The sequence below is a fragment of the Haliotis rubra genome, unplaced genomic scaffold (assembly GCF_003918875.1).
Source record: "Haliotis rubra isolate DU_JTF1 unplaced genomic scaffold, ASM391887v1 Scf557, whole genome shotgun sequence".
Taxonomy (NCBI): Eukaryota; Metazoa; Mollusca; class Gastropoda; order Lepetellida; family Haliotidae; genus Haliotis; species Haliotis rubra.
In genome coordinates this window covers 444,106-470,858 of record NW_025767254.1, presented here as the reverse complement: position 1 = coordinate 470,858, position 26,753 = coordinate 444,106, and the positions used below count along the sequence as shown (strand labels likewise).

Here is a 26,753-nt window from a genome sequence, read left to right as displayed (position 1 = left end):
TTTAGTTACTCCAGAAAGTAGGGAATTACAATAGTCGAGCTGTGACACAATTAGCGACAGGATCAATGTGACAGCAGAGTTCAATTTTACCACAAATTGCTCCCGTAAAACAGATGAAATCAGCGGAACATCAGATGTGCAATGATGTTCCTCTACATTTCATTCAGATAAAGAAATGTATTATGCTGTATAATTTCAATACAGATTTATATTGAGGAAAAAATGCATCGTCAATCTCCTAATATTTCTGTGGTTTTGGTAAGGAATGCTTGACGGGCATGCTGTCTCCACTGTCTTCACTAATGCCACTGGTTTTACGTGTCCTTGTTGGGAAATGTTGTTTCATCGCGTTGTATTTTGTAATTTTCTAACAGCACTTACCGAAACTCTTCTTCAGTTACCTTGCTGTCGGATACTGCTGTTGAGAACTGATCATCAATGCTATTTAACATCGCTTTGGCTAGAACGCGCATACTATGGTGGTTTAATGCCTTCTTTTGCAACCGGCAAGAAATACATTTAAGTGCTATTCCCGTTAACCCAGAGACCCCTGACTCGATTCCCATACCGAGTACGACAGGCGCGGCGATTATAGTTGACAATAAACCAACACCTGCCGTACCAAGTCCCATGCTAGCTGTTATAAGAGCAGTGTCAAGTCCCACGAGAGCACTCACAGCTCTATGGTATTATTCACATAATCCGAGTCGTGAATCACGCTCCTTTTCCAGTTGGGGTGTTATTTCACTTATTTGATGCAAGTCAAATCCGTCAATGCTTCCCAACTTTTCAGATGCTTCATCTACTGCTGGGCATAATCCCATCGCATAATATATTTTATGAAATAACCTTCAAATAGTTCTCCAGGGGCGTAGCTACCATTATAAAAAAGCCCTGGCTTACACATGATTGCTGCTACAACGGTTGGGCAACCCATCAACACTATCGAAATTTAACCCCTTTTATCTCAGGATATACATACCCGATAATAATACCATTATTTTTTATTTCAGTTATATATCCATTACCATTGAAAACAATATATGGGCTGTGAAAGGTAATATTTATTAACCAGTCAAATTTAGGTTCGAGTATTATCCATTTATCATTGTCGTAGAGTACGAGAATGTAATGGGTGTTTTTGATGGGTCTCCGATGTTGACATCAAGATTCATTTAAATCTTCCAGATTAACTTTCTTTCGTTTGTACACATTATTTTTGAAGTGTAAGGCATATAACTTGTCTTCAGTACCGGCTTTATCAAATCCTTGTGTGTCACCTTGATTCTCCAACAACCTATGAGTGAGTGAAATGCTTTCACCAAATACACCGGTGACCCCCCTCGAAACTTGTAAAATAATTTTTATTTGTGTTGCTTGTATACAAATCGCACAACGTGTATTTTGTCACATCGAAGTGTCACCCCCGTTATCAGTACGATATCTTCTGTCCGTGTATCCCCGCGAAAGACTTTGATGTAAAGTGTAGAACCTTGTGGCACCGTTGCTAAGTCATTTAACACATCTTCAAATGCGGTAGCCAAATGTAAATTAATATTTTGGAGCGCCAGCCGACTCGATAGCATATGACCTGGTTTATCCGGTAGTAGATTAATGATCAGACTCTTTCTTTGTGATGGGATAGAAGCCCCGAGTATAGTCCCATTATTAATAATATTGGTTAAATAATGATTCAAATTCATTAAAGTGAAAGAGTGTGTGAGTTTAAGTTGTACACCGCACTCAGCAATATTCCAACTATATGGCAGCGGTCTGTAAATAATCGAGTCTGTACCAGATAATCCAGTGCTCAACATCATGAACATCGTCCGCGCAATTAGGAACCGATGACATATGTCAACCAAGTCAGTGAGCCTGACAGCCCGTTAGTCGCCTCTTACGACAAGCATAGTCGCCTTTTGTGGCAAGTATGGGTTGCTGTAGACGTATTCTACCCCGGATCTTCACGGGTCCCTTATTCATTAAAAACACATATGGTGCGGTAATGATGATATTTAGCAGCCATTCGATTTTTGTTGACACCATAGTCCATTTATTATTATCAGTACGGACGAGATTGTACAATGTTGATGTTAAGAGAAGACCATGAGTCTCGACATCTTTTAAATCTCCTAGACTAAAACTGGTTTCTGAGAATGTAATTTCTTTTCGCTTGTATACATTGTTTTGTTAGTGGAGGACATATAACACTGGGTTTATCAAATCCTTGTTGGTCCTCGAGATCGGAAGAGCGATTGTGGCACATTTTCTGATGCGATGCGTAAGTTAATGTTAATGTATGGCACTTACGACTATCTTAGCGCTAAGAGAGCTTCGAAAATCTAGGCCCAGGACCTGAAGCGTCAACCATTATTCTTAATAATATGCAGTGTCACCGTTGTGCTAATCTGATCGAGATAAATGCACAGCTCTCGGCAGGGAACTCGAGTAATGCCGGAATTGCTTGGAAAATGCTTTTTGGCTTCAATATCAATATGATAAATTTGACACATGATAAAAGCACAAATATGATACATGTACGACTCTACCTAGTTGGATATGAAAGCTCAGGTGAAAAAATGCACTTGAGGGGTGACTTCACAGGAGGACATTTTAACGTTTTAACAACATTCGAAAATATTCGAAGTACAAACTCTATAATTATTTATATAGCCTCAACTAATTAATTACATAAATGATTGTAAAACCTTTTGGATTTTTTAACATCTATATGTGAAAAAAATGGAACTCTTGTAGTAGTTATATTCAAAATAATTACGTAAAAAAAGTCATAATTTATATCGCATGGATAATCTTGTTCACACATAGATGTTTCACTTTGTGTATGAGCATTGAACTGGCAACATGCGACTTGATATCTCTGCAGAACATTTAATTTCAAATTTATACCAGTATTTCGTACTGGAGAAACAAAGGATGAAACCTCTCGTCAGCTATGACAGGGTTTACTATAGAATGTGTAAAGCCCTTAATTTGACATATAGTCAGGTGTACAAAGATGTAAACAAATCAGTTACCTCAGGGGTCGTCTCAAAATCAAAACCAAGTAGGAAACACAAACTGGATAGCTTTGATAAGGGTGTCATACGCCGTGCAGTTTATATACTGCCTGAACGCAAAATCCCACCGACGTGTGCTAAAATACAGCATGAGATCAAAGATACAATAAATGTCTCGAAAACAACACTTATTGTAGCTCTGGTAGAAATGGGGTTCAGGTACACCAAAAGGGGAGATGACAGAGCTGTGTTTAGAGAAAACTACTCAATCCTGTCCATGCGATCAGCTTATCACAGAACACTTGAAGAATACCGCAATTTGGGGTTTCGAAATATATACCAGGATGAAACCTGGTGTAATACAAATCACTCAACCGATCGGATGTTGCTTCCTTCAGATTGTTCTTAGCCGCCAGTGTTACCATCAGGCAAAGGTAGACGCCTGATCATCTTGCGTGGTTGTGACTTTGTGTTTGAGGCCAGGAAATCTGATGGTGATTACCATAGCGCAATGAATGGGCAGGTATTTTTGGATTGGTTCGAACATCAGCTTTTACCGCAGCTGGACGAACAAAGCGTTATCATTTTGGATAACGCCAGTTTTCCATAACCTGCGTGTCCCTGGTACAATCACACCCATCATGAGCAATCTCAAGGCTTAGTTGCAGGATTTTCTCACTTCCTCTAACGTGCCTTACAGGAAATCAGAAACAAAGCCCCAGCTCATGGAAAGCGTCCGGCAGCACAAAAAGCCAATCCAGTACATCACTGACGAATACTGTCTGCGGGACTGCGTTAACGTCAGCCGAGTTGCACCTGTTGTAAGTCCTCGACCAGCAGTGATACTGACACTTTATATTTTGAGATTCCTGACATGCGCTGCCGGTTCACTCTCACTTAGCAAGGGTCTTCCACTCTGGCTATGTGAGAGACCTATTTTGACAGAATCTGGCTAAGTGAGAGGACACCGCGCTGCCCGTGCGTTACATGAACGCTGTCACCCTGTCTGCCCGCCAGGTGTTGGTCACAGTATAGTTTGTTTCTTAGACGTGTTTCTACCATGAATTTTTTTTCTGTTTTTCGATATTTTACGAGTAATCATTATGATTAGGGAATGGTACATCGTGATTACTCATATGCCATATTAGGTCGAGGTGGTATGAATGATTATATATGAGTTTTTAATCTGAAATATCAACCATTATCAAATAATTACCGAAAAGCATTTTCCAAGCATTTCTGGCCTTACTATTTTTATATCCAGTAATTTTGACCCAGTGATTGTTGAGAGAGGTAATAATTCATTTCCCGTTAACCCGATTGTTTTCACTAAGGCCTTGCCAAGTCGTAAGGATTGTTTTCCACTGGTTAATCAAAGTGTTCCATTCGACTCTTTTGATACGTAAGTCCCAAAAGTTTCAAAGTTAAATTTAAGACTTACCAGATTTTCAAAACGTATTATGCGGGTAGCAAAGGCACTGTAAGTCCCTATGGTCCCTAGTATGGTGATCAACCTTCAGTTGCTGGTGATTTATAACCCGTTTTGATATTGTATTGTCTTGCAGAATAGTATAAGGTTTTGGTTACATGCTAGTTTGATACACTAGTAGTTTTACATTTCATCGTAAACAGTTTTATTACTTCTAATATTATTGATCTTTACTGATAATTAATTGTTCTAATCACGGTATGGCTAAAATATTGCCGATGTGACGATAAATATGAACTCACTCACTGATTCAGCGTGAGGCTAGCTCCATTAGGTTTACATTTTTCATCGTTTGCGAACAAACACTATGATACCCATAAGACATAATGTGTCTTTATATAAAAATAACCTGTTATTGTTTCCCTCATTACTTCAATTAGTACATCGCGGGAATACGTAAATCGCAGAGAGCAACATCGAGTAGTGTGAAGTAGTTGAATAGACTGCTCAGTTGTTATTTCTAGAAGCGTAACAAACATGTTAAATATACAAAGATACTCATTCATAATTTAAACATGTACACACCGGGTGTGTTTTATCCTAAAAGTAATAATATACAGTACAACCAGAAATTATTGAAGATTTCAAGATTGTAATTTTTAAAAAAAAGATTCACTCATTACTCACATATTAAATGTGAATATTAGCAGAACATAACTCCAGATTCAAAGACAGGTGAACAGTTAGTATTTTGTCAAGTCACCATGGGCAGCAATGCAGGCTTCAATGCGGCGGGGCATACTACTGATCAAAGAAGTTAGAAAGTCATGGTCCATGCTGTCCCAATATCGGACCACCTCTTCTTTCATTTCAGCAAAATTTGTCAGATTGTTCTTATTGACACTTTCCTTCATAAGTCCCCAAACATTTTCTATTGGATTTAGGTCAGGGCTATAGCTTGGCCAATCTAATAATGCCATTTTGGGTCCGAAACCAGGCCTGCGAATGCTTTGAACGATGTTTTGGGTCGTTGTCCTGCTGGAAAATCAAAAACTTTTCCATAGAACACGTGAACAGATGAAGGTAAATGTCCCTAGAGAATATCTGTGTACCGCTCACTGTTCATATTCCCTTCAAATACACAGAGGGGCGTTGCCCCTAACACATATATGCCACCCCACACGTTAAATTTCGGACTGTACTTTGGGCGCTGATACAAAGGTTTTTCAGTTTGTTTGGTCCAGAATTTCAGTATATTAGGAAACAGCCACACAGAACTTTCATCTGAGAAAATCACATTGTCCCAATTAAAACTTCTATGCTGTAAGCACCAGTTCAACCTTCGCTCCTTTTGTTCAGGTTTCATGATCGGTGATGGAATTCCTCAACTTTTCTGTCAACCCATTGCATGCAGCTCAATTCTTATTGTCTCCTCACAGACAGCCACAGTTCCTCTATAAATCATATCCAGCCTTATGTTTTCTAAACTCCTTCGTTTGTTTTTAGAAACAAAACTAGCAAGCCGCCTCCTGTCACCGACAGTCAATTTTCTGGGTCTACCTGCGCCTCCCTGGTGCTCAATGCAGTATCCATTTGCCATATTTTTCAAAACACGATATACAGTGGACAAGGGGTGCCTGTTCTACTTGAAATCACTTTAGCTGATCTGATGTCCTTGTTATAATACTCTAAAATCAACTTCCTCTTCTCTAAATCATCCATACTGAGGATCACTGAAAATGTCGTGTGCTAGCAAGTAAACAACGCGGGATAACTCTTCACAAACTAATGGAAAAGGATTAACGCAGTTGTCTCTCTTGAATGAAACCAAGCACTTGATAGCTGGTCAAGGTTGTTTATATTAGAAATCCAATTAAACATATTCCTATAATTCTCAATAATTTCTGGTCATAATATAAGTGCCGCTGATCTCACACAAACGATGATTTGGTTGATGCGGGAGAAAATAATACATTTGTATAGCACCTATTATACAGCATAAGCTGCTCAATGGTGCTTTACATACAGGAGAGAGGAGGATAGCTGAATTGAAAAGTTTTTAATTTCTGTCGGAAGATGTCAAAGGTTTTAGAGGATCTGATGGTGGTTCCAATTTTCAATCTCGGTTTATAGATATATTAAAGAATTATTGGTTTTCAGTAATGAATGCTAAAACACGACTAGTTTTCGAACCCAATGTAATTCTTTCAAAATCAACTCAACTTCGCTACATGATGTGCAACAAAAGGGTGTGGCATGGCTTTCGATGAGATTCGTGATAAACTTAGTAAGTCCGTTTTCTTACTTCACGTTTATTACCAGATTAGGCGAATATTTTAAGAAATAACCGCACCACTTCAACGGGACCTCGCATGGAACGCGTCGAATAACCCGTACAATCGCCGTGCGTATGAACGTTTTTTGTGGTGAACTTAACACCTATTGGCGCTTGCCGGGAGATAATCGTGGTTTGGGTATTCCAATTGTTCACAATTTGCACCTCAAAGAAGCCAACAAAACGCTAAAAGAATGGGGTTGCAAGACGTGTGCGAATTCTTATGTCATGAGTCACTCACCATACAATATAGACTACACCATACAAACTGTACATAAAACAGCGTATATCACTCAATGGTTATGCTGAAATGCACAATATGTTCATTGTACTTTCAGGTATCGCAGTCCTGTCTCAACCCCTACACAAGGCAGGAGATAAAAGGATGGCAGACGACTCAGGTTCTGGTAAGTAGACACCTGGAACTCAGCCTGGAGGTATGAATGTGAACAATGATGTCGAACGTCTGATCTCTTGTTCATTGCATGTGTTTGAGACGGGAGCGAGGTATAATACGATTACGTAGTCACGAACACTTGGTATCATCCCATGTGATCTTGATTCATGACCACAAGCCAAAGATATAGTTGGAATCAGTGGATCTTATAACCGTGGACAGGTATTGTTGCTTTGATTACTACAGTTGATTGGTAGATAATGTCAACAAAGGATAAGTGTTTCTTTTGTCTGTTCATTGGAACGAAGTCAGGTTAGAATAATCGCACGCTCCTACATAACCGAACAAGTCAAAACATTGATTACACAACAGTCTCGTTTCCTGCTGACTGGGTTTCGTCCTATTGCACAACATAGTACAATAACCAGCCAAGAATTGTGAGACTAACTCATTCAACTGGATATATAAATATTGATCAGTATCATTTGATACATCTAATCACTTGTACAATGCAACAATACGCTCCTTCTAATCTTTGCAAACACGTCGTGCAGCGTGCTCTGTCGTACAGCGTGCTCTGACAAACGGAAATCTGGAAATCGTGGAAATATCAAAACGAGGCTGGGCCGCTGGGCGGTCTGGTACGCACTTGATATTATATCGATCACATTGTTCGTTACAAAAGTACACTTAATTAGCGCAAAAAACACATAACAGGTGTAACCATTGAGCCAAATGAATTGTGAATCATTGTACGACCTCCTCAAACAGGGGCAGTCTGTGACGTCTTAGTTAACGACATGCTGTCTAAACCTCGACATAAAATACAGAAATACGATTTTGTGAACTTTAAAATTAAAATTCAATTGTAAATACCATGTTCTTATGAAACAAGGAATTGGAATTCAGTATAACCATAGTTGCTTGTAGTGTCACTTTTCACTTTCACACGAGAAAATTCGGATCTGCTGAAAAGTAGGTCATTGTCTGAATTGGTGAATGGGACTAATGTTTCGGTTTGGATCGCCCGCTTCTACCTGACAGATTATCGCAAAGTACCACTTGACAGATGATCGCAAACTACCACATGACAGAATGATCGATTAAAGTCGTCACATCGGCAGTGTTTCAGCCATATTGGGACTAAGAAATTTCTAAATTTATAAATGAATAATAACAAAGTTAGAAAATATACTTACCTGTCTGCAAAGGACAGTAAAACAACTAGATTATGACAGGAATAAATTTAAAACTATTAATTCAATCTAAAACATTTAAACTATCAATGACAATACAATATGAAAACAGGCTATAGATTGCCAACAACTGAAAGTAGATCACCATACTAGGTACCATGGGGACTTACAGTACATTTCCTTCCTGCACGGACCCTAGCTGGATTTACACCATCTCTTCAGCCGTTAGGTATTAAGACAAATCTAGCTATACATTAAAAAGACACATATTCTACAATTAAATAAGTGGAGAGTTTTCATTTACTTTGAATGTTTGGGTACCCTCTCAGGACGATAATAATGTTACAGTACTTTAACCCACTTTGAGGATACAGCCACTAACAATCTGATTTACTAATTTAAACTTCCAATCATAAAATATGTATTTATCTATTTACAAATTATTTAACAAATCTATTTCTTTAAAAAAAAAGAATAATTAAATGAAAACTAATGACAATAAAGGTAACGGACATAAGTTCATGAATTAAAAGAGAAATCATATTTAGAAATCAAAGTTAGTAGAACATCTAAACTTTTAATCATACTTATATACAAAATTATGAACTACTAGTCAATAACTGACACTAATTTGCAGGCTAACTGACCGGTTTAACTGAGAAACATATCTTATGAATGCATTAACTCAATGCATCTATTTCAAATGCAACTATATACACAGACATATCTATAAATACATATGAGAGCAAAACACAAACTGACCTTATCCTCAGAGAGAGATACTGAAATCCTCAGCGACTCAGTCCACAACAAAATGCAAAACTCTTTGCTGAGCAAAATGGGACCTTTGACTTGATAAAGTCGTATCTAACAACTGGCTTATGAAATAAAGTTGGACTGTAGGCAAGTGGACTTACATAATAAGGAGATAGGAAAAGGACAGACAATGCAATGCGCTTGTCATTAGATTGAAAGTGGCCATGATGATGATGATTTAACGTTTTACGTCGGCTTCTGGCTGTAGCCAATGTCGCCGATGGGGTAGGTGGGAGCTAGATTAATAATTAGTATGTTTATAATAGGGGATAAACCACTGTACCCCCAAAAACATAACTGATGGGGCGTTAACCTAAATGGAATTTTGAAGTAAAACCGTTCAAGAAACATGAGAGGAAAATAAAAAAAAGCCAAAGGTTATGAAGGGAAAAGAGGGAAAAAAACAGTATTTGTTAATAAATGAGCGATAGAGTTAAAACTCAAAGATAATAGGTGTAAATGGGGTGGGGGGGGTTTAGATTAATAAGTAGGTTTAGCATATCGGGACATGTGAATGAGTGCAGGTAAGCTGCATGATTTCAATAAGGGGCTTATAAAAGAAAGAAAAAGGGGTTAAGTTGGTTGGGGTTGGGGTGGGGGTAAGGGGGAGCGAAGAAGGCAGTGAGGCTGGGGCCGTGGCTGTCAGTTGACAGCTGCCAGTGAGCTTGCTGGGGTGGGTGGCCTTGACCTTGTACTGGAGAGGTTGGACTGCTATAACTTCTTTGAGTGGCATTTTAGAAGTTGGGAATTACAATATAAAACAAACTTTATGGATAACAACTTCTGTTTATTCGTGAGTGCGACGTTTCGATACAGATTCTTGTACCGTTGTCAAGCATAATGGAACATGAAGAAGGGGGAAGTGTCTATATACTGGATGTAACAATGTAACAAAGAAAACAACATAATTAACATAATTGGTTCGGCAGAAAGCAGATGAAGCCAGAGAGTAGACAAAGGACAGGTGTGGAAGCCAATGATGTACAAATAATAATGAGATGTTTATACAGAAGAGTTTTTGCAGTAGATTGGGCTTGGTGGATGAGTGCATCATTTGCGGATGGAATGAGGTATCCTTGGTCTCGGTTGATGGTGGGCTTTTGGCGTTTGATGAGGTGTTTGTTTGTTAGAGAGAATGGTGATGTCAGACCACTCTATTTGATGATTGGGGCTTGCTTTGATGTGGTCGGAAATTGCTGATTTGCTGTCGGAATTGGTAACAGAGGTCTGATGTTCTTTCACTCGGGTGTTGATGGGTCGGGAAGTTTCGCCTATGTAGCTCTGCCCACAACCACAGTTTATTTTGTAGATGACACATTTTGGGTTGTTGTTCTTTACGGTGGCGGGTTTTCTTCTACTGGCATGGAGAATGTTGTTAAGGTTGGAGGACGCGGAGAAGGTGGTATCTATGCCAGCTTGTTGTTTTAGTAGACGGCTGATTTGATGCGACGGTTTGCCAATGTAGGGGATGGATATCGTGATGGGGGCTGAATCTGGTTTGGGTCTTTTGGTAGGAGGTGACAGGGTTGCAGCGATGGTTCTGTTGACTATTTGGGATGGAAAGTGGTTACGTTCTACGAAGACTTTCTTGAGGTGTTCGATTTCAGCTTGTAGTTTAGTTGAGCAGATGTTCTTGGCCCTTCTGGTAAGCGTGGAGATGAGGTCGCACTCACGAATAAAAAGAAGTTGTTCTATATTGGACTGCTTTGTTTACATTTTACTGGAGACAGATTGGCTGGGGGAGGGCGCGGACCTCGTAGCAGATGTAAAGCGCTATGAATGAATGAAATTGAGTCCCAGGTCTAAATGAGTAGGCTTATATTGGTGACAGAATGAAAGTATGGATAAGTGAAATGTTGACGCCTGATCTAAATATATAAGCTGGTAAATAGTGGTGTTGTGGAAATTTGTTTGGAAAGTTCTAAATTTTATGAAGTAGGTAAGAGTTTTGAAGGAAAGTGGCTATGGCTTGAAAGATAATGGGGTGGATTGTGGGGGTTGAGGAGTAGATGCATTGTGGTATTTTGTGGGAATGTTACTGTGTAGTTTTAGTTGTTTGTTGTAGGTGGCAATGTGTGAATATGCGGTTTATGTCCTCTTATGTATTGCAGTGTGTACATAGGCCATCTATGTGTCTAATTTGTTTGTAAAGTGTGTAGCTTAAGTTTGTGGGTTCTGTAATGAGTCTGTGTATAGCCGCGTCAATGCTTTTGATGGTTGAGTAAGTGGGGATTTTTCTTATTGGAGATTTTATAATAGATGTGACCAAAGTTGATGTTGTGTTCGAAGCTTGTATTAAGTATGTTTGATTTAATGAGGTGTTTGATTTCTGATTTGGATGTGTGAAAGTTGATGTTTGGTGATATGTGGGAAGTGGCGAGTTTGGCTGCGGTGTCAGCAGTGTTATTTCCGGGGATATTTGGTTATCCATATGAATGTGATATTTTTGTTGAAGCGATTGAGTGCGTCGGTTTGAATTAATACTATACTGAGTCAAAAAAGAAACTTCACAAAATGTAATTTGAAAAATAATGAATAATTGTTCTCTGATGATACATATATGTATCCGAAATGGGATCCCTATCTTTCGACTCTAGTAAACGTTAGCAAAACCCACTCAAACCCATCCATTCGTCTTGCAAATGACGATAGTGCCAAATCAGGTTTTGCACGTGCAGTCGATCACGTGATCGTCGCATCGAAGTTTTCTTCATATGCACGTGTTTGCATTGGCCTCAAGAATTGAAAAAAACACTTTTAAACTACAGTTCTAACGGTACTTGAAATGCCACGATTGTCAAATGTGCAACGTGAACGTGCCGTTGGCATGTTGCAAGCGGGAAGATCAGTTATTGACGTCGCAAGAGCAATGGGATGCAGCCGTCGTACTGTGTATGACTTGCAAGGTCGTCTTCAACAAACTGCCACCACTTCTGATCGCCCAAGGTCGGGTCGTCCACGTGTGACGTCACGGGCAGATGACCGTCAAATCGTCCTACGTCACCTACGTGACAGATTTCTGCCGGTGTAAGATTGAAAACATACCCGCGTTGAAAAGGTACCCGGCGGGTTCTTTTTCAACATTGAATTATTACACGGACTCACTTTTCAACGCCTGGGGTCTTTTTTCAACATTGAATATTTACCCGACTGCTATTGAAAATAAACCCGGATCACGTATTGAAAAGATACCCTCGTTGAATAATGACCCTCGCTGTTTCTTCACTGTCAAGTAAGATACATATGTTAAGATATATACGCGTATGCAACGTACCGAATAGCTGTGGTTTGATGCAATGTGCGAAATAGCCACTGGTTCGCTAGTCCGTGGCTAGTAAAATTCCAGTCGGGCCAGTAAATCTCCACAGTCACTGGACCGACTGGCAAGTGATTTTGAAAACATTTAATTTTCTCCGACATGTTAACTTATAATATACTTTTAAATCATGCAAGATTATGGCCTGATAAAAATATTCATCATATTGGAAGCTTAATGATGAAACCCGTGTCTACATTTAAATTTCGGGCTAGTGATATATTTTGTGGGCTAGAAACATTCAGGCATAGCTTGCCCGACTGGTAAGTACAATTTGGAAACAATTTCGAACACTGGTTGGATGGTGAACATAGACAGATTTTGGCTCACCTGGACAAACTTCAGATGAGCTTATGTCGTTGGCTGTATGTCCGTCGTCGTGCGACATCTGTAAACATTTCTGAAACTACTTAGCCGATGAGGCAGAAACTTGAAATACATGAAAGGTTGTTAGAGGCATTCCGATCCAATTTCAGATATGGCGGCTACATCCGCCATATACTGAAAATGCCATTTTCGCTCTTTAGTCCCCTATTTCTGCAGTGAATCAGCTGAAAGTTGATATATCTGTGCCAGATAGCAAACTCAACACATTTGCTTTACTTCGCCATTTTACCTCTGTTTGACCTGTTATTCGACACGGCTTTTAATTTCAGTTATATCTTTAAAACATGTTCTCTGAAACTACTATCTACTTGAGTGATGAAGCTGAACATTTTCATATATCTTCTTGCAATAGGTATATGGCCATATTGAAAATGCCATTTTGACTGATTTGTGACTCATTTCTGCAGCAATTCAGCTGAAATTTACTATGTAGGTACTGAATAGTAAGAATCAACAAATATAGTGGGAGTTTTGCTGTGCATCGCATTTACCTTCATTATAAAATTGCCATCTTGTCTCATAAGTGGCTCATTTTCGCACTGATTCAGCTGGAATTTGTTAAATAGCAATGCGTAACGCATTCATATCATGTTACGGATTTGGCTGTGTGTTTTGTTTTGACCTCTCTCGTTGCGCTAGGCACGTTTCCGTAAAGTACAGTGCCGTGGCACAATTGTTTCTGATATAGTTGTGTTATTGTAGGTATGTGTCTTTTTGATTAATTGTATCATGGGGAGAGTACTTTTGTACTGTTGAAAATGGACCAGTAGTATGTTGCACGTTTTATAATGTATGACAGAAGTAACTTTGTCAGCGTTCCTTGAATGTTGTATACCGTGCGTGTCAAATCTCGTAGATTGTAGTAGAATTATAACTTATAGCATAAACAGTAGATGTCCAATTTTGTTAAAACATGTTGATCACACGTTCTTTAAAATATGAATAAAAGCGCACGGATCACAGATTTTTAAAACCGGGCAAATCCAAAACCGTGTAAGCAAAGTATATGACGGATCTCAGACGTCCATGTGTGGTACCCAGCAGTATCTAGGTAATACAACATAATATATGCCTTTTTCGGATTTCGTTCATCATGCATTGTCATTACCTTAAGCCAATATGTCATCGTTCGAAAGTAGGAATTAATATAAACTGGAAACCGTCAATATTCTCCATATACTATTACATTTGGTGTCTGTGGACCGACATTTGAAAACATTTTACATCCTTGTAAGTGAATTGTTTTCAGTGCTATCGGATATTTTAACTCCCCAAGCTTCTGACACGCACAAACATATTGGCCGAATTTGGCTGTCGAATATTAATAAAAATACTTTCATAGGTTTTGGTCATAATTTCCTTAAAGATCACATGCAACGTAAAACACAACTTTCCAGATTTTGATACCTTTCGGTATGGACTTACTGAACCAGATCATCAAAAATGCAAATTCAACTTATCAACTTGAAAAATAACGCGATGAAAAAAACCTCGCGAAATCGGAGTTCAAACGATTCACTTATTTTCCCCTAGCGCTTGGGGGAAAAAGTGGTTTCAACAGTTGCTGCGCTGCGCTGGGCTGCGGTCATAGTCACATGCGCAGTGAAATAGGTTCGCACAGTTTGGAAGCGGGTTGTCCGGTGAAGGCTTTGGTGTGAGCTATTTTCTCATGTTTTGTTGATATTTCATAGGCGCGAGCTTTTTATGTTATGACAGTAGATTACCGATTTAACTGTTTATATAATTTCATCTGTCTATTTCACCACATGTTCTTCTTACCGAGTCACTTTCTCAGTTCGATACTTAAAAGCAGTGTCATTATTTAGCCCTGACAGAATTTCTAACTATGATATAGATATGTCGTTGTCACAGACAAAAACACAATGTCTGTTTTACTGACACCTATGTGTCTGCATGCCCGTCTGCTAATGACAATATTCAATACACAACTTCGATCACTGACCACATGCAATTTGAACACCTATCAGGCTTTACACCATAAACAAATCGCATTGATTTATGGCCCGAGTTCGGTCGCTGACACGTTATGTAATTACACAAACAGGCAGGTGTGATACTTGTACACATGACATGTTATGGTGTCTTTTGATTGCAAAATTGTATACACAAAACATGAGCATGTATTTACAAAACCCAACATCTCTATATATACACACACAATGAACCGTGAGGGCATCTGCAAATGTTGAACCAGCCGGTACACTTGATTGCACACCCACCCGCTCTGACTGGGTTCGGTATCCCGGCTGCTTCGTTTCTTGGGAAGTAAACCCAAATACAAAATATTGCACTTTTGATTTGCGATCGTACGTTTATAATTTTGTTTATATGTTTTTTTCATAATCAGCAATGTTTATTATATGTGATGAATAAGTGATAATTGTGCATTAATTATGTTTGATTTTTTGGTTGCATGTGACCTTTAAGTTTATAGCTAATTCCATTTAAGCCTTCTTACTACGAGCTGCAAGCTCTGAGACAACTTGTCTAATACTACAACTACAAGCGAAAACAAAACCTAGATATTTGTAGCAGTTTACTGCTTCAATGTTTTTCTCATCATAAAGCGAGTTTTCCTAATTCCCCACCACTCCTAAAAACTCCTAAGATTTTTAGTTTTATCTAAATTTACAGTTAATCACCAGTTATCTGCATACGATTTTAAAGTGTCTAACTGGCACTGAAGACCACCAATAGTATCTGACACAAGAATTACATCATCCGCAAATAACAACGTTAGAATTTCAAGTACATCTGGAAACAATTGGTCTCCATGTTTACCATAATTTGCGATTTCTACAGGAAGTTCATTTATAAACAATGAGGACAACATTGGACTCAACATACAACCCTGCCGTAAACCAAATGTACCGTTAACTCGGATTGAACTCTGACACACGATTTCACTGTTTTATATATACTCATAAGAGCTTGCAACTTTGGTTTACGCCGTATGATGAAAGCAATTTCCAGAGTTTATCTGTATTTACAAAACCAAAAGCTTTTATAAAACCTTCTTCTACACAGATTTTTCTCGATGATAGCATACAATGTGAAGATAATGTAAACAACTGGATAGCCCTTCCGAAAACCAGCTTGAGTTTCAGAAGCTTTATCCATAACAGTTGCCCATTTTGTTAGTCTTTCATTTAAAACACAAGTAGATATTTTCCCTTGAGCTGAATAAAGGAACTATAATTGCTCTACTCCACATTTGTGGGAAACAACCATTTAAAATATTTTATTGAACATTGCTACTCAAAAGGGCATTATTTTAGATTCACTTGTTTTAATCATTTCTATAAGGACGTTATCAATACCTGGAGATGAACCATTTTTCATATGTTGTATCACATGGATTCCAATCACTGTTTGGACACTGTTACGCAGTGGAAAATTAAACTAAAACTACACAAATTTTGACTTACCTTTCAATCAACTAAATGTGAAATCCCCTTATAATCAACTAAACGTGAAATCCCCTTACAATCAACTAAACGTGAAATCCCCTTTTTAACGCATAGAGAAATGTGAAATAAACTAATAAATAATGAAGTTTAAACTTAATATGAGGAAACTGTTCATCTAGCAACTGTCAAAATGTTAATTCTCTCGACTATGTGTATTTCTATTTCTATTTAATCTATACTTTTCTTGCTAGTTCAACATCTATCACGTGGAGAGAGTTACCCATTAACAACCGTCACTAGCGCCTAAAACTTAAAGTTTTAACATCTGTATCATACGCGGTCGACCTTCGCACAGAATCTCGTGCAGCTAATGTCCTTGCCGCGCGTGTATTTGTGCTATCAAGTACTGTGTCCGAGAACATCAGTTCTTCACGGACCCTTCAGAACAGACACTAATTATTAAAAAATGTAAATCTAGACTTTGGCAAACGTATATTGCTTTCATATGTTATGATTAACATATATTTCAAGTTTGAACAAAATCGGTGAAGTAATGAATATTTTAGAATATTCTACCTCTACACCTGTTACATCCGTTACATAAAATACACATGGCGTGACACTCGCGATGCTAGAAACCTGATCGAAACTGGACAGCCCGATTCTACACAAAATATTGTGTTGAGCTTGTAGGTCATGCTTTTACATTTCTACTCATCGTATTCAATTTGTCTAACTGCATTTCATATTTGACCACTGACCCTCGAATTAGCACTACCCTCTGCTTTGAACAAGCGTCTGACCTCTCGTCGGTAAACATCGAAAATCTTGAATGTTATTTAAGCCGTTTCGAGACAATAACACATATGCCATTTGTAAACAATAACACATATGCCATTTCCAACACCGACATGTGCGTTGATATTTCGTGTCAGCTCGCTCTTGTCTCGAAATAGTACACACAAAACATGGATCTTAAGGACCAAATTGATTGAATATAGTTAGTATTAATGTAGTTTGATTAGGTATAATTCAATGATTTGGTCCCATTTTCTCCTATGCTGGAAATAAACTGAACGCCTAGTAATAGTAACTAGAAAATGGTTGTTACCACATTATATAATTAATGATAAATAGATCTAACACATTGGAAACATGTAACTGATTAATTCGAAAATTTATATATGCAAAAGTGTAAGTGTGAAAAAAATAAAAATAAAGAAGAATATATTTATTATTTTTCATACATCATTTCAATATAACATCCATATCTTTTCTTCCATTTTGCATGGGGTTGATCATGGTGACACAATATAGGCGTTGATCTTAAAGTATAACAATAGTCATGGTATGGCAACATCTGCCTATTGCTACCGAGAAGTTGATTACACATCGGACCACTGGCGTGTTATCTACTGGATATGGAAAATCACATCACTATGATTATATAAAACTGAATGTACCCCTCCAACCCCAGATACAGCAGTGGCTGCTGCAGTTTATGTCATCGGAAACCGGACACATTATGAAATATTAATAGAATGAATCCGATAAACTGTTCACAGAACTACATTATGATTGCAGTAGGTTGTGACATAATCATGGTTTGAAAAGGTGAAAAAATATCTTCACATTTCTCACAACTTGTTTTAACCAGACATATTCAAATCAGAGTATGTTTTATATGAGTGGCCGATATGGTACAGCCAGTGTCGTCCATTAGATAGCATTGGCGAGGCAGTCAGTGTTCATCCAAATACAGTAGCCTGAACCAATACTTAATATTTAACCCTTGGTGTACTCAAGTCTGGAAGGGGCTCTGACACAGTCTCCCCAAACCATAGCATTGTTTGTTGTTTTACACATGCTGCACATCTTCAATAATTTTACAATATGGGGTGCCCTACACTTCTGCACCATAACACACTATAGAGACAATCATAGCACCAACTATCTTTAATATAACTTGGCATTGTATATTTCCAACTTTCTTCTAATACCTGTACAATGTCATATTTGCTTCTTTACTCTGTGTACCATGAGTAGTTTGTGCTTTAGTCCAAATAAGTTTAGGTGGTAACACAATAGCCAAATATAAAAAAAAGACACAATTTCGAGACACACCATAAAATTTTAATTTCTAAAACAAATCACAATAGTGAACTGGTCAACAATTGCAGAGAACATTCTCCAAAATTCAAAGCAAAATCACTGATTGTGTGTTGAAATATAGGTATGTATGCACTGCTGTAAAATATAAAAAAGTAAAGCAAAAAGAGTCCATTGCTGCATTTAATCAAACGTGTTACCTGCTATCTGGCTGAATAATTGTTGATATCAAATTATGTGATTATTGACATGTATCAGATCTATTCCAATATCATACAAATGCATACTCTCAAACTGGCTTCAAGCCATAAAAACTGCAGTGCTAAGGACAGGTGTCATAAGTAAAAATCACAAATAGTGGAATGTATCTGTCTTAAAAGTTCATCTACAAATATATGTACCTTTATGGCAAGGTATGCATTTTTAGGGTAGTCTATTAACATACTGATCACACTGTGTATTTTTTATATATTCAGTTTAGTAAAATAATGTGTCAAATTCATTGTATCGAGCAGTATATCTGTGTGTATTTTTGTGTACAGAGAATTTTATTTTCCATGTTTATTGCAATCATAAACATTTCTGAATAAAATTGGTATACCTTTGTCATGTTGTTTTGCAAACCGATTCAGACATTTAATGTGACAACATTCAGATAACAACTATTGTTGTGGGTGTGGGGATGGGTGTTTGTTCTCACAGGACGCAAGCAATCAGTTATCATCGATGGGGTAAGGTCTGAGAGCAGAGAATTAAGGTATTAAGTGCCACAAGGCTCAGTCCTGGGCCCAATCCTGTTCACTGTATATACCATACCCGTTGGTGATATAGCCCGAGCCCACAATCTCAGTTATCATCTCTATGCTGATGACACTCAGCTGTATCTCGGATTCAAGCCACAAACTGCATCTTCTGTACAGAATACCCTGCAGACAATAACACATTGCATAGCTGAGATCAAATGTTGGATGAAGGGTAAGTTTCTTACACTGAACGATGACAAAACGGAGATTCTCATCATCAGCTCCAAACAGATAAAATAAAAGTTCAAGGTCCCTGGAGTTAAAATTGGAGACACGTTTGTTCAACCAAAAAGCCATTCTCGAAATCTAGGTGTCATCTTTGACTCAACATTAAGCTAGGAAAATCACGTTAGTAACATCTGCAAATCTGCAAATTTCCACCTAAGGAACATCAGACAGATTAGCAGGTACATGGACACACCATCAGTAAAATGCCTAATTCATGCATTTGAGACATCACGCCTAGACTACTGCAACAGTGTACTCTATAGAACACAACAGCAGTGCATGGACACGTTACAGAGTGTTCATAACACAGCTGCCAGACTCGTAACACGCACACATGTGTATGTGCACATAACACCAGTCCTGAAGGATTTACACTGGCTCCCTGTAAAAGACAGCGTTGTATTTAAACTTCTTGTGTTGGTTTACATGTCCATTAATGGGCTTGCTCCATTCTATCTCCAGGAACTAGTCAACCTTCACAACCTTCAGATCAGCTAGTCAGCAAAGCTGAGATGTTCCATCTGTCCGAACCACAACAAACGGGGACAGAACATTTAGCAGAGCTGGTGCTGTACTCTGGAATGGACTACCTGAAAATGTTAGAAAATTGGAAAATATCAACAGTTTCCGATCTTGCCTCAAAACCATCCTCTTCAAACGAGCATTCGACTAAGCGCCCATGAGCAGGACTCTGGATATGTAGCGCTATACACATATCTAATTTGATTTGATTATTTGTTTGTTGGGGATATATGGTTGTGGGGGTGAGGATGTAGGGTGGGATGTCTGGTTATTGGGTTGGGGATAGTGGTTGTGGGGAGGATGTATGATTGTTGGGGAGGGGGTGTGGGGATATCTATGATTGTTGGGGAGGGGTATGGTTGTGTGTGTGTGGGGATATGCGGACGTGCGATGTAGGGCTGGGGGTTTATGCTTGTAGGGGTGTGGATGTCCAGGCATTATGTGTCTTGTTGGGGTGGGGGATATATGGTTATAGGGGTGGGGTGTAATGTTGTGGGATGAGATGTCTGGTTGTGGTGAAGGAACAAAGTGAAGAGAGCTTTGTGAAAGAAAACAACATAATTGCTTAAAGATGATTATCTACGGCACACAAAAGCAATAAAATAAAATTATTGCAGTTTCATTAGGATAACACTGAATATTGAGAAATGTATGTTTTTATAGTCATGACAACACCAAAAACACTTTCACCGTCAGTCACCTATAGGATATCGGATCAATACAGAACAATCTCATAGGAGAGAAGGAATGTAGCCATAGTTCTGTCAATGACGTATAAAATCCACGTTCATCAATCACGGCTTTTCACCTTTTTGGTAGTGCTAGTGTCGTTTACGTTTTTATTCTCGGTATAATTCAAAGGAAATTTATGTTGTACGAAAACTAACGTTGCTATCAACTTTGATGTTCAGGTAATAGCGGATTCATATATATACTTCAACGCGTGAAAAGGTCAAATAAAATAAAACCGCAGCTACATTAGAATATCAGTAGATTTTGCATTTAAAAAAGCGTGTATACTTACGTTTTATGTACACCAAGGTGTGCCCCCATTTCCTGATGGACACTCTTCAGGCCTGATTTCTCGAAACAAACTTAAGTCTGAGTTTTGACTTAAGTTACAGTTTTTACTTAAATTTGAGAAAATATATTTCCCAGAATGAACTGAAATCGCTATAAAACTCAAACATAGTAGAGAATTTGAGTTTGGTGGATAAATTACTTAAGTTGTTTGGGTTTTATATTTTATAAATGCAGTTGAGTTAAAAATTCAGCTGTTGCAAATTGTCAAACTCAGTTTGAAATTTGAGTTAAAACTTAAGTTTGTTTCGAGAAATCGGGACACTGACACATCTGCCTTGTGAGGGACTCTTAGTGGTCCGGATTTGGATTTGAAAAACAGGTTGTCGTTATCCAGATTGAATTTTTCACATTTTCGCCGAAAGTTTGATTTTGATTTTTAGACGCCCACTTTGGATATTTCCTACTGCTTTTGAAATCTTAGATATCCTTGACTTCTTGTTCTTCCACGTTGATTAAAAGTGTTGAAATGCATGTATCAGTGTTATATTCTTTTGAAATGTGTAACATTTTTATACGGACGTGCATCGGCACGATATCAAAGATTTGGATGTTCCCGTCTGGATCTGCGGCGTCTATCAAAGACAGGCACAGTCGTCCAACAAATGATTTATTTCGGTCTCACCGTATGTACAGCATTTTGAACAAAACATTTTGATAAAACCATAAATATGTGTACACAAGCCATTCCACACGGAATTGCGAGAGACCATATTAAAACACGAATCTATAATTAAGTTATATTGCTAGAAATACACATAAATGAGTACATGGGTGTTTCAGTTGGCTACGTACGTTTTCAGCGTTAGAAACAGCGAGGGTCATTATTCAACGAGGGTTTTCTTTTCAATACGTGACCCGGGTTATTTTTCAATAGCAGCCGGGTAATTATTCAACGTTGAAAAAAGACCCCGGGCGTTGAAAAGTGAGTCCGGGTAATAATTCAATGTTGACAAAGTACCCGGAAGTTGCATGGTGTGGGGTGCTTTCTGTGGGAACAACCGTTCCCGACTTCTAGTCATACGTGGAAACCTCGCAGATGCTGCTTATCGCGACCAGGTGCTCACCCCTGAACTCCTTCCTTTCATGACGGCTCATGGCCCAAGTCCACAGTTCCAGCATGATAATGCTCGGCCGCATACCGCGATGTTGACATGAAATTTCCTTCAAAACGCTGGAATCAACGTCATGGACTGGCCATCGAGGTCCCCTGACCGTAATCCAATAGAGCACGTTTGGGATACACTTGGGAGATGGCTTCGTGGTCTTAGGAACCAGCCTCAGAATTTGCAGGAACTTGGCGCTGCCTTGCAAGAGCAATGGCGCAGAATTCCCAACCACATGTTCACAAGCATCAGGCAGTCGATGAGGAGACGGTGTTTGGCAGTGGTGAATGCGCGGGGCGGCCATACACGATATTGAACTGAGACATTTCGCTTTTTTTATTCTTGTGACTTGACATTCTGCATACCCATGTTTTGGAACGGCGGTGCAGCCTAATGGAACTGATTATGGCACTGTCAGTGTATCGAGTACATCACACATATCTCAGCAATGAAATAATAACAATTTAACCATCTTACCATCTCTTGTTCTTTTATAGTGCACTGAAGAAAGAATGTGAAGATTCTTTTTGGACTCAGTATATACTGTGGATGAGGTCTGGGCGAGATTTGGAGTGCATGTTCTGTAGTTGTTTGATGGAATTGAGTGAGTCGGTTAGGATGAGGAAGTTTGTTTTGGGTAGGGAGGGTATTAGGTGCAGTGCAGTGAGGTTGGCTGTTAGTTCTGCAGTATTTATTGTGGTAAGGTTGGTATAGTGGAAGTTGGTTGTAATGGGAGGGAGGGGAGGTTGTTGACCATATATGCCTAGGCCTGTGATTTTGTTTGGGTGGATGGATGCATCTGTGTATATGTGAGTGTGGGTGGGGTAGTTTGTGTTTATGTAGTTGTTTTTTTATGTTTGTTATGGTAGTTTTGGGGGTGTCTTTAGGTAGCTGTTTGAGGGTTGTGTCATGGGTGGTGTCTGTGATGGGTGGAGGTTTGTCGTGAATGTACCTTGTAATGGGAGGTGTGTGTTGTAGGTTATTTAGCTGATGTGCATGTAGCAGACTTTATAGGTGGGTGAGACATGAGGCTTTGGATGGGTTAGATTTGAACTTTTTAAGTGTTGATTTTTTTAATGTTGTTGTATTTTTGTGTGATGAGCTTAAATACAGGGTTGTGTTGGGCCCCAGCCCAGTAGGTGAGTGTGGTTTGGTTTATTCTTTGTGTGATTGAAGAGGTGCCTGTGAGTAGAAGTAATGTGTTAAGAGATGTACCACTCCTCGTGCCGAGGGCTAGCTTGAGGGTTTTAAATCGTACTGAATTGAGTTTTTGCAGATTACCGGGTAAGAGGTTGTGGAGGACCGGGCGGCGTAGTCTAGTCTCGACAGTATGAGAGTTTTATATATGTTGATAAGTGTGTGTTTGTCGGCACCCCAAATTGTGCCGCTGATGGCTCGCATTTAGTTTAAATCCTTTTGACTTGAATTGACCAAGTTATTAGTGTTGGGTGTCCATGTCATATGGTGGTCGAAGGTTACTCCTAGGAATTTGGCTTCTTTTTTTAAACCAATTTCTTGGTTATTTAGGTGTATTTCGGGGGATTAATTTTGCATATACTGTGTTTTGAATACTATGCCCACGTTTTTTTTACATTGATATGGAACCCCAATTTTTTTGGGCCCAGTTTTGGAAGGAATTTAGCATTTTTAAAAAATTTTGGTGGATGCCTGTTTAACTGAAGTAGAGGAAGTCCAAAATGAAATAGCATCTGCAAATTTGGCAGGTGTGATTTCTGGCTATTTACTCGGGAATATATCATTAATCATGAAGTTGAACAAAGTTGGGTATAATATGCTCTGGGGGGTTCCATTTTCTAGAGGATAAAGATCCGAGATGGTGTTGTGAGATTTGATTGTTATTTGTCTGTTGTTTAGGAAAGAGTGAACGAAATTTTGAATTCGACCGTGAATGGCATGTTTTTGAAGTTTTTGCAGTAGGCCGTTGTACCAAACCATGTCGAAAGCTTAACTGAAATCTATAAAGATGGTTATTGTTTCTGTGCCTGTGCTACTTTAATACCTTGTTCCGAATGTAAAATGTGGTGTAAAGGTTGTCGGTTTAGAGTAAAGCCGCTCTGGTCCTCCTTAATTAGGTTGTTGGTTTGAATAAGATATTTGAGCCTGTTATTTATAATAGTTTCGAGGGTTTTACAGAGGTGGGAGATGAGAAATATGGGGCGGTATGAGTCAGGCTCGTTATTGGGTTTCCCTGGTTTGAGGATTGGTACCACCCTAGCTGTTTTCCAAGTGTTGGGTGTAGTACCTGTGGTCCAGGTATGGTTGAAGGGGGTGAGTGTGATGTTTTGCATGTTGGGAGGGAGTTTGTTTAGTATGGTGTATGTAATGGTATCTGGACCTGGGGCTGGGGCTGTTTGTTTGTTATTAAGTGCAGATTTGAGTTCATGTATGTTAATGATTTTGTTTATGGGTTGTTATGTCTAGGGGGGTTGTGGGGTGTAGGATGGGATGAGTTGGTTTTTTATAGTATTTTGGAAGGAGGATGGGTAGTTGGTGGAGCTGCTTGTGGCCAAGAAATGGGCAGGAAATGCATTAGCTTTGTCTTTGTTTGTGGATAGGTCCGGAAAGTTGGGTGAGACTGTTTTTTTGGGGGAAATGCCCTTTATTTCTGTAAATTTGTCCTACAAAGTCCTGGAGTTACGATGAGATTGCCTTAGGGTAGAACAGAATTTTCTCTAATGGTTGATCTTTGCTGCCTTGATAATTTTTTTAGTTTTATTTCTTAGTTGTTTAGCCAAATATAATTTTGAACGGTCCTTTTTTGATTGATTAAAGGCTTTTTTTCTAGCCTTTCTGGCATGGATGATTTCTGAGCTCCACCATGGGACTGCATTTTGTGCAGGGTTAAACCGAAAAGTGGGAATGCATTTATCTGTGATGTCTAGGGTGGTGTTTGTAAGGTTACTGTTGAATGTGTCAATATCTGGGCTGTAGATGGTTGAAGTGTCTACTTGTTTGCATAGTGTAGTGAATTTGTGCCCGTCTTCTTTATTGATATTGTATCTGGTTTCTGTGTGTATAGGTGGGGGAGTGGTGGTGGGGAGTCGGGGTCGGGAGTGTGTCAGGTGATGGTGATTTTGATTGGGCAGTGGTCGCTGCCCCAGGTGTCATTGTGTACCTCCCAGATACCAGCTTGTGTGAGTTTGGGTGTGGTGAGTGTGATGTCTATGGCAGGTGGGTGAATGGAGGTGAGAGAGGGGATAACGGGTTGGTTGATTGTCATCTAGGGATGTGAGGTTGTGTTGGTCTAGCCAGTCGGCGAGGCGGGTTCCATTGATATCTGTGTAGGGTCTTGTGCCCCACAGTGGCTGATGTGCATTAAAGTCTCCGAGTAAAATGGTGTCGGGGCCTATGAATTTAGAAAGCATGTCCAAATCTTGGTGAGTGATTTAATGCTAGGTCTTCTGTAGACGTTAATAATGGTAATTTCTTTGTTATTTAGTTTGGTATTAATAACCAGGACTTCTAAATCTGTGACTGGAATTTGCAAAATGTTATAATTAAGCTTCTCAGCAATGAAAATGCCCCTGCCCCCACCAGGGAAGGGTGGTGGTGTCGAATGTGAGGAAGGTTGTTTGGGTGTTGGGGTTGTATGAGGTGGGTTGTCTGTTGTTGATTGTGCGGAATTGGGTGATTTGGGCTTGAGTGGAGATGGTGTTGGCAATGTCGATGTACTGTTTGATGTCCGTTTCTGTTTCCCGTTCGTCTATGTGTATAACCCCTTGTATTGTTGATTGCCACCGTGGTACTTGCCAGCGAATTTGTTTGCCATCTATAATTGTGTGTTTTAGGGTGTTGTTGAGTTGTTGTTTGTCTGCAAATGTAATTTTGAAGCCCTGCCGCAATTGTTTATGTATTTGTATTGAATGTTTAATTGTTTGAGGCATAGTGCAAATTTGTTGATTAAAAATGTGTTGTTGAGTTGTGTATGTGTGTTGGTGGCAAATGCTAGGAGAATGTACTTGTTGGTTTGGGCTTGGGATCAGGTTGCTTGGACGCATTGTTTCTTACTTGATTGGGTGTTTTCAGTAGGTGAGATGTGTGGACGTTTGGCGGTAGTGGAAGTAGTAGTAGTAGGTGTGTGTGGGGGTGGGGGTGGTGTGATGGTTGATTGGGATGGTAGAAGGGAGTCAATGTCAAGGCCGAAATTGATGGGTATGGGGTCTATTTTAAGAGGACATGTGAGGGATGGGAAGTCTTTGGTTGGGATGGAGAGGAGTGATGAGGACGGGAGAGGGGAGGCCATGGGAGGAGAGGGTGGGGAGTGGGATGACCGGGGGACGGGGTGGTTGGAGAGGATATGTACACTAAATATGAACAAAAATGTAAACAAATGATAATGAAAGAGCATATATACAAAATGATAGAGAAGAAAAAAGACTTTTTGGTTTTGAGTAATGAGAGTTGGATTTTGGTGAGAGTGGCTATTGTCAAGTTCATGGTTACATAATTGCTGGGTAGAATCTATCGTAGCTTTTTGTATGATGCTTAAGTGATATATAGCTTGTACATGTACTTGATGAGCGTGTACATGTACTTGATGAGGCAGAAACATGTTTT

At 39.1% G+C, this 26,753-nt stretch overlaps 1 protein-coding gene across 1 annotated transcript in view; it reads left to right on the top strand.

Moving 5' to 3' along the window:
* The window catches only part of LOC124253871 (deoxynucleoside triphosphate triphosphohydrolase SAMHD1-like), a 271,358-nt gene that overhangs the window by 212,014 nt on the left and 32,591 nt on the right, over positions 1-26,753 (top strand). The window lies entirely within an intron of this gene.